Source organism: Glycine max, chromosome 8, assembly GCF_000004515.6.
Source record: "Glycine max cultivar Williams 82 chromosome 8, Glycine_max_v4.0, whole genome shotgun sequence".
Taxonomy (NCBI): domain Eukaryota; kingdom Viridiplantae; phylum Streptophyta; class Magnoliopsida; order Fabales; family Fabaceae; genus Glycine; species Glycine max.
Genome location: NC_038244.2, coordinates 40,427,764 through 40,443,111, shown reverse-complemented (window position 1 = coordinate 40,443,111; position 15,348 = coordinate 40,427,764). Strand labels below are relative to the sequence as shown.

Sequence of the window (15,348 nt, the reverse complement as noted above, 5' to 3'; positions counted from 1 at the left end):
TACCTATATATATCTATACATGTCAGCAAATAATACTACATCTACAATTTCTACCACTGTATATCTCACACACGTCAACACATGAGAATTTTTTTTCCTCTCACTTTTGCCGGTTTAAAACAAAAGGAGCAAAAAAAAAATAGGTTTACACATATGGATACACACTAAAACAAAAAATATAAAAAAAAAAAAAAAAAATTTTAAATATTATAATATATATATATTCTATATATATATATATATATATATATATATATATATATATATATATATATATATATATATATATATATATATATATATATATATATATATATATATATATATATATATATATATATATATATATATATATATATATATATATATATATATATATTCTTATTAGAATATACTGTCAGTACATATAAAGACATGTTTCCAGTTAAAAAATATTAATAATTTTATTTCTTTTATACTTTTTTATTTTAATTAAGTACAAAAGTTATCGTAGTATATTATTGTAATAAAAAAAATCTACGAACCATATTCTAAGATTGATGCAAATGTAGTGTTGACAATAATTTTTTTTCTATTCTATTACTTTATTTTTAGCAATCTATTACATGTATATTAAAATAAATTGAATTTTCTAATTTTTTATATTATGCAGTGGCCGCGCCCCCCCCAACACAGAGAAGCGGGGGTTTTTTATAGAGGTGTTTTTTTAAGGGGAATAGATATTATATATATATATATATATATATATATATATATATATATATATATATATATATATATATATATATATATATACACATAACCAACTTCCTCTCTTTTTATTTTTGTCAAACTATATGATATACTATTTATATTAGTAAACCATAGGGACTCCAGAGTTCTAAATCCTCAACAAGTTTTTGAGCTCCCAAGTCCATTTGAGGAAGATTATTATCGTACTCAAAAGCTTGTATTAATGGCGTCATCATCATCGTCCAATGATTCTCAAAAGGACCATGAATTGTTTCTCAGCTTTAGAGGTGAGGACACGTGAAACACTTTCACTGGCCATCTTAATGCTGCTTTAAAAAGGTATGATATTAGAACTTACATAGATCACAACGTCAACTTGGATGGAGAAATTAAAATAGATAAAATACTTCAATAGGAATATTAAAATGTTTTCCTATGAAATAATCTGTTTGGATAGGATATTTTAGAAGTAATTAAAATATTATTTATTTTTTAAAGCATTTTAATATACTAATTTGGTAGAATTTTAAATTCTTACAAAAAATAAAGGAATTAAAATTCCCCACTCACTTTCACGCACACGCTCTCTCTCTCTTAGCCACTCTCACGCACATGCTCTCTCTCCCTCTCACATACTAGCTCTCTCCATCGCTCTCTCTCTCCTTCTCAGTCACTCTCACGCACCACATGTAGCGCTCTCTCACAAGTAAGTTTTTCTTTCTATTCATCACAATCTTTTCTTCTTCTCACAGACAGGTTTCTCTCTCGCTCGTTCATCTCTATTTTTTTCTTTTCTCAAGTTTATGTTAGTTTGATTTTGATTTCATTTTTTTGATTTTATTGATGTATGTTTCGTTTTCTATTTCATTTATTTTGTTTCAATGATTTTGATATGTTGGTGGGTGTGGAATTGGATGAGTTTGGAGTTGAGATAGTTATGAGCACCATATGTTTGTGAATATGCATCAAAGAAAAATAGAGAAACAAATCTCTTTGAATTTCTCGAGTTGCAGATGCTGATTTTTCTCTTACTATTATAATTAAGATATTTCTGCAGATTTTGTGGTTGCTTGCAACTATGTTTAAAGCTTGCTTGTGCTCAGAGAAAGTAACTTGTAGTTGCAGGCTAATGATGTCTAGCTTTGTCATAATTTGCTGTATGTTTTGCCCAATGAGGAGCTTCATAACTTTCCTATTTAAACAACTTATTGTATCAATTCATAGTGTGCAAAACTGAATTATAAACTTGAAATACATCAAAGTAGTTTTGTTCCTCTCTTCTTCTTCATATACGTTTATGTTTTATGGTTTATACTTCACTACTTTTATGCTTTCTTAGTTTGATTGCATAGTCTAATCAGATCATTGCTCAGTTTGATAGCTATTTCCGCTTCAGTCTGGTAGTGTCATAGTTTGATAGCATCAGTCTAAAAGTTGTTTTCTTCAGTCTGATAACATTTGTAAACTAAAATCAAAGTAGGACAAAAGCATCCTTTTAGACATGCATCCACACACCCATAGACTCATAGTTGCTTCAGTTGTTTGATCTGAAGGTTCAACTATACCCACTGCCTTACTAGACAAAAAATCCAGAACAAGCTTGAACACACATGTTTCACTAAATTTCCTTGCATAGTGAAGGAATAACAACATTAACAAGAAAGCAAGCACAAAAATTAATATGTTAATGAGACAGTGAAAAAGTTAAGGTGGAAAACTAAATTCACATTTATATAAACCACACATACAGAAACAGAAACTTCTATCCAAATTATTAAGGACCAAAACCATACTCAAGATATAGCACACGACAAGACTTTGTCCAAAAGAATTCAAGATGCAAAATTATGTCTCTCGTGAAACACAAATATTATCAGGAAAGCTTTAAAGCTTATAATAGACCAACCTAGAAACACGTTAATATAAAATATCCTCACGTTCCACCAATAAAATATTACACCATATACATGACAACAATATGAGTTTCTATGTGCAAGTGGATGGGCATGCAGTTGCGCCATTGTACCGCATGATATAAGAAATGCAAGCTGACCTCTATTGTTGCAGTTGCTTTAGGTGAATTTACAAAAATTCCATCTTGGTTGTCTGCCTTCGTATTCTTAATTTTTTTCTTCAAGTTGCATGCTTCAACTTCTATTCTGAGAGAGGAGAATGTATAACATAGGAGAAAAGAATAATACTCAAGTCTTAACAATGGTGTGAAGCATTATATATCAAGATTATGCAATGTCTATGGAAGTAGGGAAAATCTTTTAACATACACGTCATTGGTTGAAAGTTTTGGAACCCAATAATTTATTCCAGAATTTAGACTTTTGTACATGCTTAATTAAACATTAAATGCCAAAATATATTCAGGGAGAACTTGTTTACTTGGTTATGGCTCATTAAGCACATAACGACATACAAATACTAATTATAAAGAAACACATTCCATAACCCTACATGTAGAGGTGAACAATGGTTGTAAGTCAGATATTGAAGCTAGAGCTCGAATTACAAACAATAAATCAAGATATAGTGGAAGAAAACTTTTAAGGCAATAAACTTGACTAGATGTTAGATTGAAAAGCCAGATATGAATACTACATTTAAAGTAACTAGCTATAAAATCACACTAGTAACCTCCTCAAATTGAAACAGAAAAATCAGCAATCATTTTTTATGTAATGGCAAGATTAATGTCAGGGCAGAACTTTACCAAAAACAATGCAGGGGCAACTAAATTACTATTTTTTTTTTGGCTTACCAAAAAGGGTCTAAGTGTATACTAAACTCTTTAAATCTGATTTACCAGTTAAAAGAAGTCCTTCAGATATGGATGATTAGGACAACAAAAGCTGAAACATGTACATAAACAAGGTCTTAAAAGAGTGTATTTGCTTGTCAAAAGCTGAAGAAATGTTCCCCAAAACTGTATATATGATTAACTGGTTGAGCGTGTGGCCTCCAAGCTCTGTCATTTAGGTTCTTTATTACCCCATATAGTACAAAACTATCTATATACATTGGTAGAGTCAAGATTAAGGAAAATAGTGAGAATCTGTAGCCTAAATACAGTTAAAACTAACAGGAAGAAGCCTTATCTTAACATATATCTAACAATACCAAAGGGAAAAAAATTTGGTTGGGGGGGGGGGGGGGGGGGGGGAATAAATCCCTAGGGGGAGCATGAACGTCTCCTCTTGGCCCCTAACACATGCTGCCACAAGGTAAGGTGTATAAATTATATACACAACTAACACTAATTTAGAGCTGTGTAAGCCATCTGCCTTTAATAAACTTGTTGCTGCACTAGGATTTCAATACAAATTTAAACATTTATAAGTGAGAATTTTTTATTATTGTGAGAAATAGAACTATATATTTAATCTATATAATTGTAAATAATTTTGTTGTGCCTCATAGTTAAGGGAAAGAAAACTTTACCCATAATTCTATGCATTATATATACTATTTGTTATTTTCTTTTTTTCTTTCTTTGTCTGAGAGCTTTTGTGAACAATTTATTAAAGTTAATGATGTCCTTTGTTATTATATTACTTTTCTTTTAGTTATATAGTGTGGATAGTCAAGAAATGGAAAGTAATATAGTTGATGCTTTGGTTGCTTCAAGAAAACATAGAAGAGATGAAGAAGAGGAAGAAAAACTTGAACAAGCATTTTTCATTATTGTTAGTGTTGCCACTATGATTTTGGGTGCACTGACTTGATATCATAACAAGTACTTTGTTAAGGAACCTGCCCAAAATTTGGAATTAGAAAGACATAGTTTCCTCAATCGTCTATACAGGAGAACAGAAACTAATTGCATTGAACAATTAAGGATCAATAAAAAGGCATTATTTCAAGCTTTGTAGAATTTTACAAGAGAAAGGGCAATTGGTAAAAACAAGAAATGTTCCTATAGCTGCAACTGTGGCAATGTTTTTGCATATCCTTGCTCACAACCTAAAGTATAGAGTTGTGCACTTTAGTTATTGTAGATCCATGGAAATAATAAGTAGGCAATTCAAGAATGTCTTGCGAGCTATAATGAAAGTAAGCAAAAAATATTTGAAGTTCCATGACTATAATCTAGAGGGCTCAGTGGAAAACAAATAGAGATGGTTTAAGGTAAGTTTGTCATTTGTTAGTAATTATAAGGTACTTTAAATGATTACAACTTATTTTTTATTTTGAAATGTTTTTAGAATTCAATTGGAGCACTTGATGGGATACATATTCCAGTAACAATTGCTGCAGAAGATAGGCCTAGATATCGTCATAGAAAAAGTGATATCTCTACAAATGTTTTAGTAGTTTGCGATCCTGATTTAATGTTTTAGCAAATCGGAGTATATGGAATGTAAGTTCAACAAAAGAAGGAGGTTTCTAACTCAGAGGTGAAAATAGGAGACCATATTATCCCTCAAGTCACACGGTTTAAATATCTTGGGTCTGTAATACAGGATGATGGGGAAATTGAAGGGGATGTGAATCATCGCATTCAAGCAGGATGGATGAAATGGAGAAAAGCATCGAGGGTGTTATGTGATGCAAAGGTACCGATCAAGCTAAAGGGAAAGTTTTATCGGACTGCGGTAAGACCGGCGATTTTGTACGGAACAGAATGTTGGGCGGTCAAGAGCCAACATGAGAATAAAGTAGGTGTAGCGGAGATGAGGATGTTGCGGTGGATGTGTGGTAAGACTCGACAGGATAAAATCAGAAACGAAGCTATTAGAGAGAGGGTTGGAGTAGCGCCTATTGTAGAGAAGATGGTGGAAAATAGACTTAGGTGGTTTGGGCATGTAGAGAGAAGACCGGCAGACTCTGTAGTGAGGAGAGTAGACCAGATGGAGAGAAGACAAACTATTCGAGGCAGAGGAAGACCCAAAAGGACTATAAGAGAGGTTATCAAAAAGGATCTCGAACTTAATGATTTGGATAGAAGTATGGTACTTGATAGAACATTATGGCGGAAGTTGATCCATGTAGCCGACCCCACCTAGTGGGATAAGGCGTTGTTGTTGTTGTTGTTGTTGTTGTTGTATATGTGTTGCCTGGGTAGGAAGGGTCAACAGAAGATTCTCAAGTATTGTGAGATGTTTTGCGTCATCAAAATTGTCTCCATATTTCAAATGGTAATATCATGAAATGATGAAACTTTATTTAACATATAAAAAAATATGCATATTATTTATATATAATATTTTTTTAAATCCACTGTAGGTAAATATTTTCTTGTGGATGCGGGGTATACAAATGGTCTTGGATTTTTAGCACCTTATCGAGGAACTAGATATCATCTTAATGAGTGGATCGGAAACACCCCTCAAAACTACAAAGAGTTATTTAATCTTCGTCATGCAAGTGCAAGGAATGTTATTGAAAGGTCATTTGGAGTATTGAAGAAAAGATAAAGTATATTAAGAACTCCTTCTTTTTTTGATATAAAAACACAAATACGAATTATTAATGCTTGTTTCATGCTACATAATTTCATTAGAGATGAACAACAAAGTGATCCAATTTTGGAAGCCCAAGACTTGGAACTTTTATCTGTTGTTGACAATGAGTTAATCAATCAACAAATGGAAAGAGTCACAAATAATATTGGAGATGAAGTCACTACTATCCAAGCAGCTCAGGAATGGACAAGATTCCTTGATACTTTAGCAAAGAATATGTTTGTCACCTATCAAATAAGAAGAAACTTTGATTAAGGAGATGTTTTTAGTGGATTTGGATTTTGTTTCTTATGTGTAATTGACTCTATACTCATGTATGTGTGATACTTTGGATTTTTGTATTTCATAATACTTTGGATTATTTTTTCTTTTTATGTGTAATTAATTTTATACTTTCGAAGAATGCTAATTTGACATGTCTTACCTTTATATATATGTAATTATATATGTGAGATTATTTTTTTTTTTTGTCTAGAGAAATGGAATCATGCAATGTGAAGAACAAGTCAAGTGGAAAAAGAAAGATGTCTAGTGAGGACACAAGAAGTTACTTCGCATGGAACTTGGAAATGGAGCATGTGCTAGCTGATGTGCTTAGAGATCAAAGAAATTTGGGCAATAAAGGTGATGGAAATTGGAAAGCAATAGCATACAGTACTGCAGCTCAAAGTTTGTCGAAGCATTTTGGAGTTCACCTCATGGCAGATAATGTTAAGAACTGTTTTAAGCTTTGGAGAACATGGTATGAAATTGTGAGTGACATTCTTAGTCAAAGTGGATTTGGCTGAGATAGCACAAAGTACATGATTACTATTGAAAATGAAATTGCATGGAATGAATATGTAAAGGTAGTCAATCATTTTTTTAATTTTATTCAATTGTAGTTATTATTTGTGTTGTTATTAACGTGTTTCAATTTTTTTTTTCAAGTCACATGAAGAGGCCAAACGATTTCAATTCAAGGTCATTCCTAATTAGGATGATATTGCTTACCTATATGTAAAGGATAGAGCTACTGGACTCGGAGCAAAAAATGCATTAGATGCAGATGATATCATGAGCAAAGAAACAAATGAAGAGGAAACAATTCATAGTGTGAGTTTTGACTTAGAAGGATCAAGTGCTGTCACAAGAAAAAACATTCGCCCAAGTAAGAGTGGAGAGAAAGAAGGGATGATTTCCTCAATGAAAGAAGTAGTCGAGTCATTGAAAGAATTTGTTGAAGTGACTAAGAAGAAGATGGAGAACAAAAAAAAGATGGAGATAAAAGAAGCTCAAGAAGTGGTACATGAAGTGGTGAGTGAGCTAGATAATATACCTAATTTTAATGGTGCACTTCGACATAGAGCAATCGATTGGTTGACAGAAAATCTGATTAAGTTTGCGATTATAAAAGCTCTTCCATTGGATGAGAAGGAGGATTACATCTCGTCTTTTATGCCTTGATGCCAAATTACAGGTACATTTGATATCATGACAAGTATGTTGATGTTGTATAATTATGTTTTACATTTATATCTCTCATTTTATATAGCAAATTATGTTTTAACAAATATGATTTGTTCAATAGCACTTAACATTATGTTTTCTGCTGTAGAAAAGATGTGAAGGAATTCTTGTGTTAAAGCAAATGCAATTAGAAAATTTGGAATTATTTTGGAAGTTGGACTTATTTTGTGACTAGATTTTGCTTGAATCCAAGTTTTTTTGGTGTTATTGCATTATTGGCCAATGACTTCTACAGAAAACAAATTTTATCTATAGACTTCTAAATAATATTCCAAGGTGAAATGGTACTAAATATTTTTTATGTTGTGAGTTTTGTAGTGGGTCATAAATGGAATAATGATTTAAATAGTTAAAATAATATATTTTAATTGAAATAGATTAAAATAGTACATATTTATTGGAATACCACACTCAGCAAATAGTACATAGAATTTATTAATGAAAAAATAATTCTTTTATTAAAAAATTATTTTATTCAAATATAAAATTTTAAAAAAGAATGCATTTGATTATTTTATCAAAATAAGAAATTTTAAAAATGAAGAAATTCAATTTCTTTATCCAAACACAGAATTTTGAAAATGAATAAATTTATTTTCTTTATCCAAACACAGAATTTTGAAAATGAAAGAATTTTAATTGAAGCATTTAAAATTTTCAGAATTTAATTCTCCATCCAAACATATTCTAAGAGAGGGGACGAAATATCCAACACTCTTCTTAGGGCAATCGAGGAAGCCAAATCTTTCCGTGATCATTTTCTCCAAAAAATTTGCCACTTCAAAGTGGTGCTTGGATGAAGTTGTCAAAATACTCGAATGTAAAGAAAGACGTAAGCAAATTGTTGTGCCTGTTTTCTATCATATAGAGCCATCTATAGTACGAAATCAGATAGGAAGTTATGGAGAAGCATTTGCTGAACACGAGCAACGTTTTCAAGGTAACATGGAGAAGGTGCAAAGGTGGAGAAAGGCTTTGACTGATGCAGCTAATTAATCACTCTGGGTGGGAATGCACGCCTAGCAGGTAATTAAGTTAATTTTGTACAACAATTTTAGCCTGCACACATTTACTCATTTCATAGGCAAGTTTAAATAGAATAGGAAGAAGGGGTGGTCTAACGGATCCAAATAAAAATGGATTTAAATAATTCCACTTGGTGACACAATAAAATTATAAACAGTTGTATTAGACCCAGTTTTTAAGTTTTTTTTTATACATAAATCTTTGACTAATTATATATTTTTCTAATTATTTTTTCTAATTACATATTTTAACCAATAGCTCCCTAACCTTTCTCCTCCCCACTGCACTAGAACAAAAACAAAAATAATCCGAATTGCACTCTTGCATTCCCAAACATACCATTGAGTCTTCCACGAGAAAGCTCTCCAAGTTAGGGGGTAGAGAAATATGTTTCACCGTTATTGGGCGAAAAACCATTCATCTTTTCCCTCTTTCTTAGTATCTAGTATCTATCACATCATCTTAATCTTCAATTTTTTTAAAAAGCAAATTAATCAAATATTATTAAAAGATTGTGAGCCAGAAATAACATGAGGTTATATATATATATATATATATATAATTAAAAACCATAAACAAATGATAACAGTCAATAGGCACATCCCCTCCTCCATTAGATAATATTTCGCCAATCTGGTGCCAAAAGCAATGATTGAAAATTACAAATCCTATCAAACACAGAGTTGCACCGAATAAAAATATACAATAAAAACCAATAAAAATTCGGTAATTGACCCACCAAATAAATAAGCATCACCATCTCATGATAACCTTCTGATACACTATATATATGCTCCAAGAATATTCATCTAAAAACAAGAAACACGAATGCAGTATTTACATCCTTAGTTGTGTCACATTTTTTTTTTAAACTGTCTTATAAGATAGTTTTTTAAGGCAATTTTTAAAAGAATAATCTTTTAAAATAATTAAAAATTATCTTAAAATAATATATTTTTTTAAGATAATTTTTTATGAAATCATCGTCTTAAAAATGATATTGAATCGACTTTAAATATCTTTTACATAGTCATTGTATGTCACTTTTGTAATAGCGTATATGTTCATCCGGTAAAAGTCAGTAATTTTTTTCATACACCAAATGTGAAAAACTAGATACGAGAGGTAACTCAGGTCTTTCAAGATAAGAGATATATTCCTTTTATTATGCCGTCCCATATCTCCTCAATTTTGTCCTGTTAGACATTACAATTATGTGATATATATATCCCGATAATTTCTTGATCCTTATGTGATGTGACATGTTTTTCTTCTTACGTCATGTAAAAATGAACACACAGGGTGGAGTCAGAACTAGTAGAGAAAATTGCAATGGACATATTGCAAAAGTTGGATTCTATTACAAGTGAGGGCCTAGAAATACGGATGGCAACGCACAAGCAAATGACTCAATAAAAACTAGAAAAGTCATTGAGGACGGGAGATATGAGGGACACGGAAGACTTCATCACCACACTGCACCCATATTTCATGAAGCCATGCATGCGCACGGATGATCAAGCGTTTGGAGTGACCTAATTGTCACGTACGAGCGTGTATTGCAGCTTAAACAGGCCAAGCGGATGAGAACTTTTATTACAAAAGACATGAAGGATTTGGTGGCTAGGAAGCATCTTATGCAGATTCAGAGGGAGCAATCCAACCGTAAGATGGGGTTTCACGGTATATAGATGCAGATTTAAGTTAGAATGGATTTTGAGTAATGTGTTAATCATGATTTATTACCAATAATGTTTTTAATCATAGGTACCGAGAAAAAATTTTAAGATCTAACTTGAAAGACCTAAAAATAAATTAATACTAATGAATCATCAATAATCATATAATAAATTTAACATCACATTTTAACTTAAAAATTTAAGACTCAGGTTTATGAGTATTTTTTTTAATTATATAATGCTTAATTTTTTCATTTAATATGAGACTTCACCTCATATTTATACTCTAACTAACTGACCATAAGAAAAAAAAAAAATCTTTCGTAGAACCATTAAAAGCACCCACGTACCCCTGGATTCACAAAGAAGCAAATTAAAAGCACTGTTCAGGCTACACTTTCGACGGAACATTGTCAACTCCAGTCCATGCTACACTTTTCAAATATGATGATCTCTACAAATGGAAATGTAAGAGACAAAATACCTTCCAAAACATGGAAAATCTTATAATTGTTCTTCCTCATCCACTCCTAACAAATAGCATTCATATTTGATAACTACGATTGACCCAAAATTAATGACATATAGCCTAGTCTTACAAAATGTATTTAAATCAATAAAAAAAAACTAAATTGTTGTCCTGAAGTTCATGAATTCATTAAAATGGCATATCCTGCAACAAAGTCATGGGAAAAACTTTTAACAATTTTAAAGCAAAGTACTATATCCATTTCTTATTATAAGAAACAAGTTATATTTAGGCTATAACTTGTGTAGTATTACACTAAATTGTAACAGGTAAAGCAAATTGAAGCTCATGCAACAAAGAAAATGGTCGGATCTTGAAAATTTATGTTTTATCATGTCAATTGTGGTTTTTCCATATAGGCCTATGTTAATGTTAGTCTGTCGTCCAGAAGCATTATCTACATATATAATGTACATTATATATTGAGGATTGGATGTTCGAAATAAGTCAGAACAGTTTTGATCAAAGACAAATGCTTTTGGCATGCCTTAATTCTATTACTTTGATTGTTATGAAATGAAATTAATCGTTTTTAGCGAGGAGTCCTCTGATCTTGCTAGGTTATTGGATTAAATATGTAGATGGGTCGACCTGTACGTGCTCATTGTTTATGCTAAATTGAACCATTCTCTTTTTTTTTGTTGGAGGGATCATTCTTATTTGTTAATCTTTCATTGACTTGTCAATCCATTAAAGTATACTATTAAGCAACTAATTTGTTAGCAAATTTATTGATTCTCTATATGTTTATGAGTTAGACTTTCACTTATATTCCTACTATTAATATTCTGTTGACTTCTTAAAAAAAAGTTTGTCAAATCTCGTTGGAAAGGCATAGTCTAACAACCTTGATAGAGTTTCCGCCTTGCACTAAGTTCCATTGAAGTCCTCTGAAAAAAAAAGTTTCAAGTCAATCCTTTAATTAGATTTTTTATTTTTTTCCGGTGAAAAAAAAATTATAGATTTTCCTTAAACATTTAAACTATGAAGTACCCTCTCGTCTTAAATATTGGTTTCAAATATAACATAATTTCAAATAACTTTATTTTATTTTAATGTTATTATCTTTAAAAATATCCTTCATTTAATTCATAGGTTAGTTTCAATGACTCTTTTTAATTTTTCATACCAGCTTCCAATGAAGGGTAAGTTAGAAAAAAAATTAATTAAAATTTGATGTAATTAAACGTGGTTAACTAATTTTTTTAATAATGTGTCATATTTTTTTTCTTCTTATATTTAATATGAGCATGAAGTTAGGACATGCAATGACACTACACAATCCTATATAATAGGGGAGTAAGCTAGTGTAGGTCACCTGCAAAATTAAATTGATTCAAACTGACTCGAAGAGTTTGAATTGAATAATTTTTGTGTTTGAATCAAACCTGGCCGAACCAATCAAATCTGTTGAGTTTTGGATTGGATTATGAGTTTTAATATTTGAACCCACTAACCCGTTGACCCATTAATTCATATTAAATTATTTTTATTATTAATATATATATATATATATATATATATATATATATATATATATATATATATATATATATATATTTCAATTTTTTTAAAAATCAAATATTATTAATTATTGATTTGAATTGAGTAAGCATCAATACATCTTTAACCTTCAGGATCAAAGTGATAAGTGTTTTATTGATTAAAGTCACTTCAAATAAATTTTAAAAATATTTTAAATCTATTTACAAAAAATATGTCTCATAATATCCCATTAGTTTCGATAGAAAAAAATATTTAAAATATATCGCCATCTTTTTTGTTGAAACTCTTTATCTCGAATATGATATATTTAATTTTTTATTCTCATGGATAAATAGATAGGAATTAGTGAAATGGAGTGAGGTGTTACAAAATTTTCTTTTTAATAAAAATCTAATAAGAAATAGTTTAATCTAATTTATTTAATAAAAAATATTGTGTTTAAAAAAATAGACAAAATTAAATGATTTAAATTGGATTTCATTTTTTTTTAGAAAATCTATCCAAATCAACCGTTCAAATTTAATTTGATTGGATCATGGATTCAACCAAACTCAACTCAAATTGAATAACTTACACTCCTCCCTATTATATAGAGAAAAAAAGATCATATATATATTTGCAAGCCCACATCAAGAGTTTGCCCCTTCTATAAATCTTCTCATTCTTCTCCTAACAAGAAAGCTAGCTAGCTAGCCTCCAAAATCCGGATGGCGTCATCATCATCTTTTTCATTCATTCCTCAAGAAACCGACGACGTGTTCATAAGCTTTAGAGGCGAGGACACTCGCCATAGTTTCACTGCTCATCTTCTTGCCGCTCTGGGAAGGCTCAAAATCAGAACCTACGTTGACTACAAGCTTGGGAGAGGGGATGAAATATCACCAACGCTCCTAAGGCCTATCGTGGAGTCCAAGGTTTCGGTGATCGTCTTGTCCAGAAACTACATATGCCACTTCGAAGTGGTGCTTGGAAGAGCTCGTGAAAATTATGGAATGCAGAAGAACAAAGGGTCAAATCGTGATACCAATTTTTTATCATGTAGATCCGTCAGATGTGCGGAACCAGACCGGAAGTTATGCAGATGCTTTTGTGAAACATGAGCAACGTCTTAAAGACAACGTGCAGAAGGTGGAACTTTGGAGAGACAGTTTGAGAGAAGTAGCCAACCTCTCTGGATTGGATTGCTTGGTCAACAGGTAGTTTTCGAATTAATTAGGTTTAAATAGGTTTTTTGTCAGTTAAATTTGGAGTTTATCCTTTTAAGTTCCTAAATTAAAATTATATTTTTTTAATCCTTCATATTAAAGAAATGATTTTTTTAAGTCTATCTCCTAACTGATTTCTTACTGATTGAATGCATAATTGGGACGATTTTTTTTTAATCACAGTAGAGATTAAGAAAAATATTTCATGAATCCGAGGAACTAAAAAAATATATACTTTTTAATTTGGAAGAATGAAAAAATTATTAACTTTTGTAATAATTCTTAATTATAATTTTCTTTTGAAAAGGCAAAACAATTCATTTCATGAATTGGAATTTCCACTTAATTAATATTTTGAGTCATTTTTATAAATAAAATACTAATATGAATCTGTTTTAAAACAATCTACCGGCATGAACTTTACCTAAAAAAAATTATCTACATCGATCAATTTTGATCATTATCTGCTTAAAATTACTTGTTTGACCAATAAATCTAAGAAAAATATAATACCTGTCAAAAGATATGACATATGTTATGTTGTTCTTAAATTTATTAGTCAAAATAGTAATTTTGACTAATTTATAATCAAAACTAACTTATGACTGTAAATTATTTTAAAACAGATCCATATTAGTGTTTTGTTAATTTATAAAAATGATCTAGCCACTCAGGGTGGAATGTCCACGACAGGTGACCATTCCAATTGAACAGTACATGAAATGGTGCTGTTAGCAAACAGCACCCCCAGCAAAATAAAATCTTGTCAAACTTACATTAAAAAAAAATAATAATAATAACGCAAGGAAACAAATATGAATAGCATGCTAGCTGTTTTATATTTCCTTCAAACCCCCTTAAATAAATCTTCAGATCCGATGATGTCAACAAAATACCACACAAGGAGATCTTCAATATGGTACATATATGAAACGTATAGAGCTGCAAAATCAGTTTACAATATCTGCATCACTAATAATCATGAAAACAGATGTGCAAACCATGTCCATAAACAATGTCCGAAAAGAACCATCATCACTGCTAATATAAAATACAAATTCAAGCGGTAAAAAAAATAAAAACTAATTTATGAAAACTAAAATTATCACAAGGTATCAATTTATTATACTAGAGTCTAAAAGACAACAATTTGTCAAAATTCAAGAACAAAAAAGAATAATTTAAATTTTAGGGACTAAAAAAAGCATACATCCCAAATTCAAAGACTAAAACAATAATTAAATTGTTTAAAATTAATTTTGAAACCAAAGACCAATTTTTATACTTATTTTAAAATTTGTTGAAATTAGTTTGGCAAGAAAATGGATTCATTTTCCAAATTAAGTCATAATGTTGGTTCATTTTGAATTTGCATTTTAAAACTATCATAAAATGTTAAAAAAAACTGTCAAAATGCTAAAAATTGACATAAAGTGTCAATTTATTATATTAGGAACTAAAAAATAATGTCAAAATTTAAGGACTAAAAGAAACACACACCCTAATTAATTCAAGGACTAAAAAAATATTTTTGAATTTCAGAAATTAAAAAAACATGCACCCTAAATTCAAGGACTAAAACAATAATTAAGTCAAAAAAAGTCACCAAAATTTTGGCTAGCTTGGTCTAGACGACTAAAATAGTCATTTTAGATTGTTTCTAACGACTAGCAAAACATAATTGGATT

At 30.4% G+C, this 15,348-nt stretch overlaps 2 pseudogenes; both read left to right on the top strand.

Annotated features, from left to right (window-relative positions):
* The first annotated feature begins 955 nt into the window (after positions 1 to 955).
* LOC100792241 (disease resistance protein RPV1-like) lies at positions 956 to 10,157 on the top strand (annotated as a pseudogene).
* A 2,911-nt stretch (positions 10,158 to 13,068) lies between these two features.
* LOC100785542 (disease resistance protein RPV1-like) lies at positions 13,069 to 14,451 on the top strand (annotated as a pseudogene).
* The last annotated feature ends 897 nt before the right edge of the window (positions 14,452 to 15,348 follow it).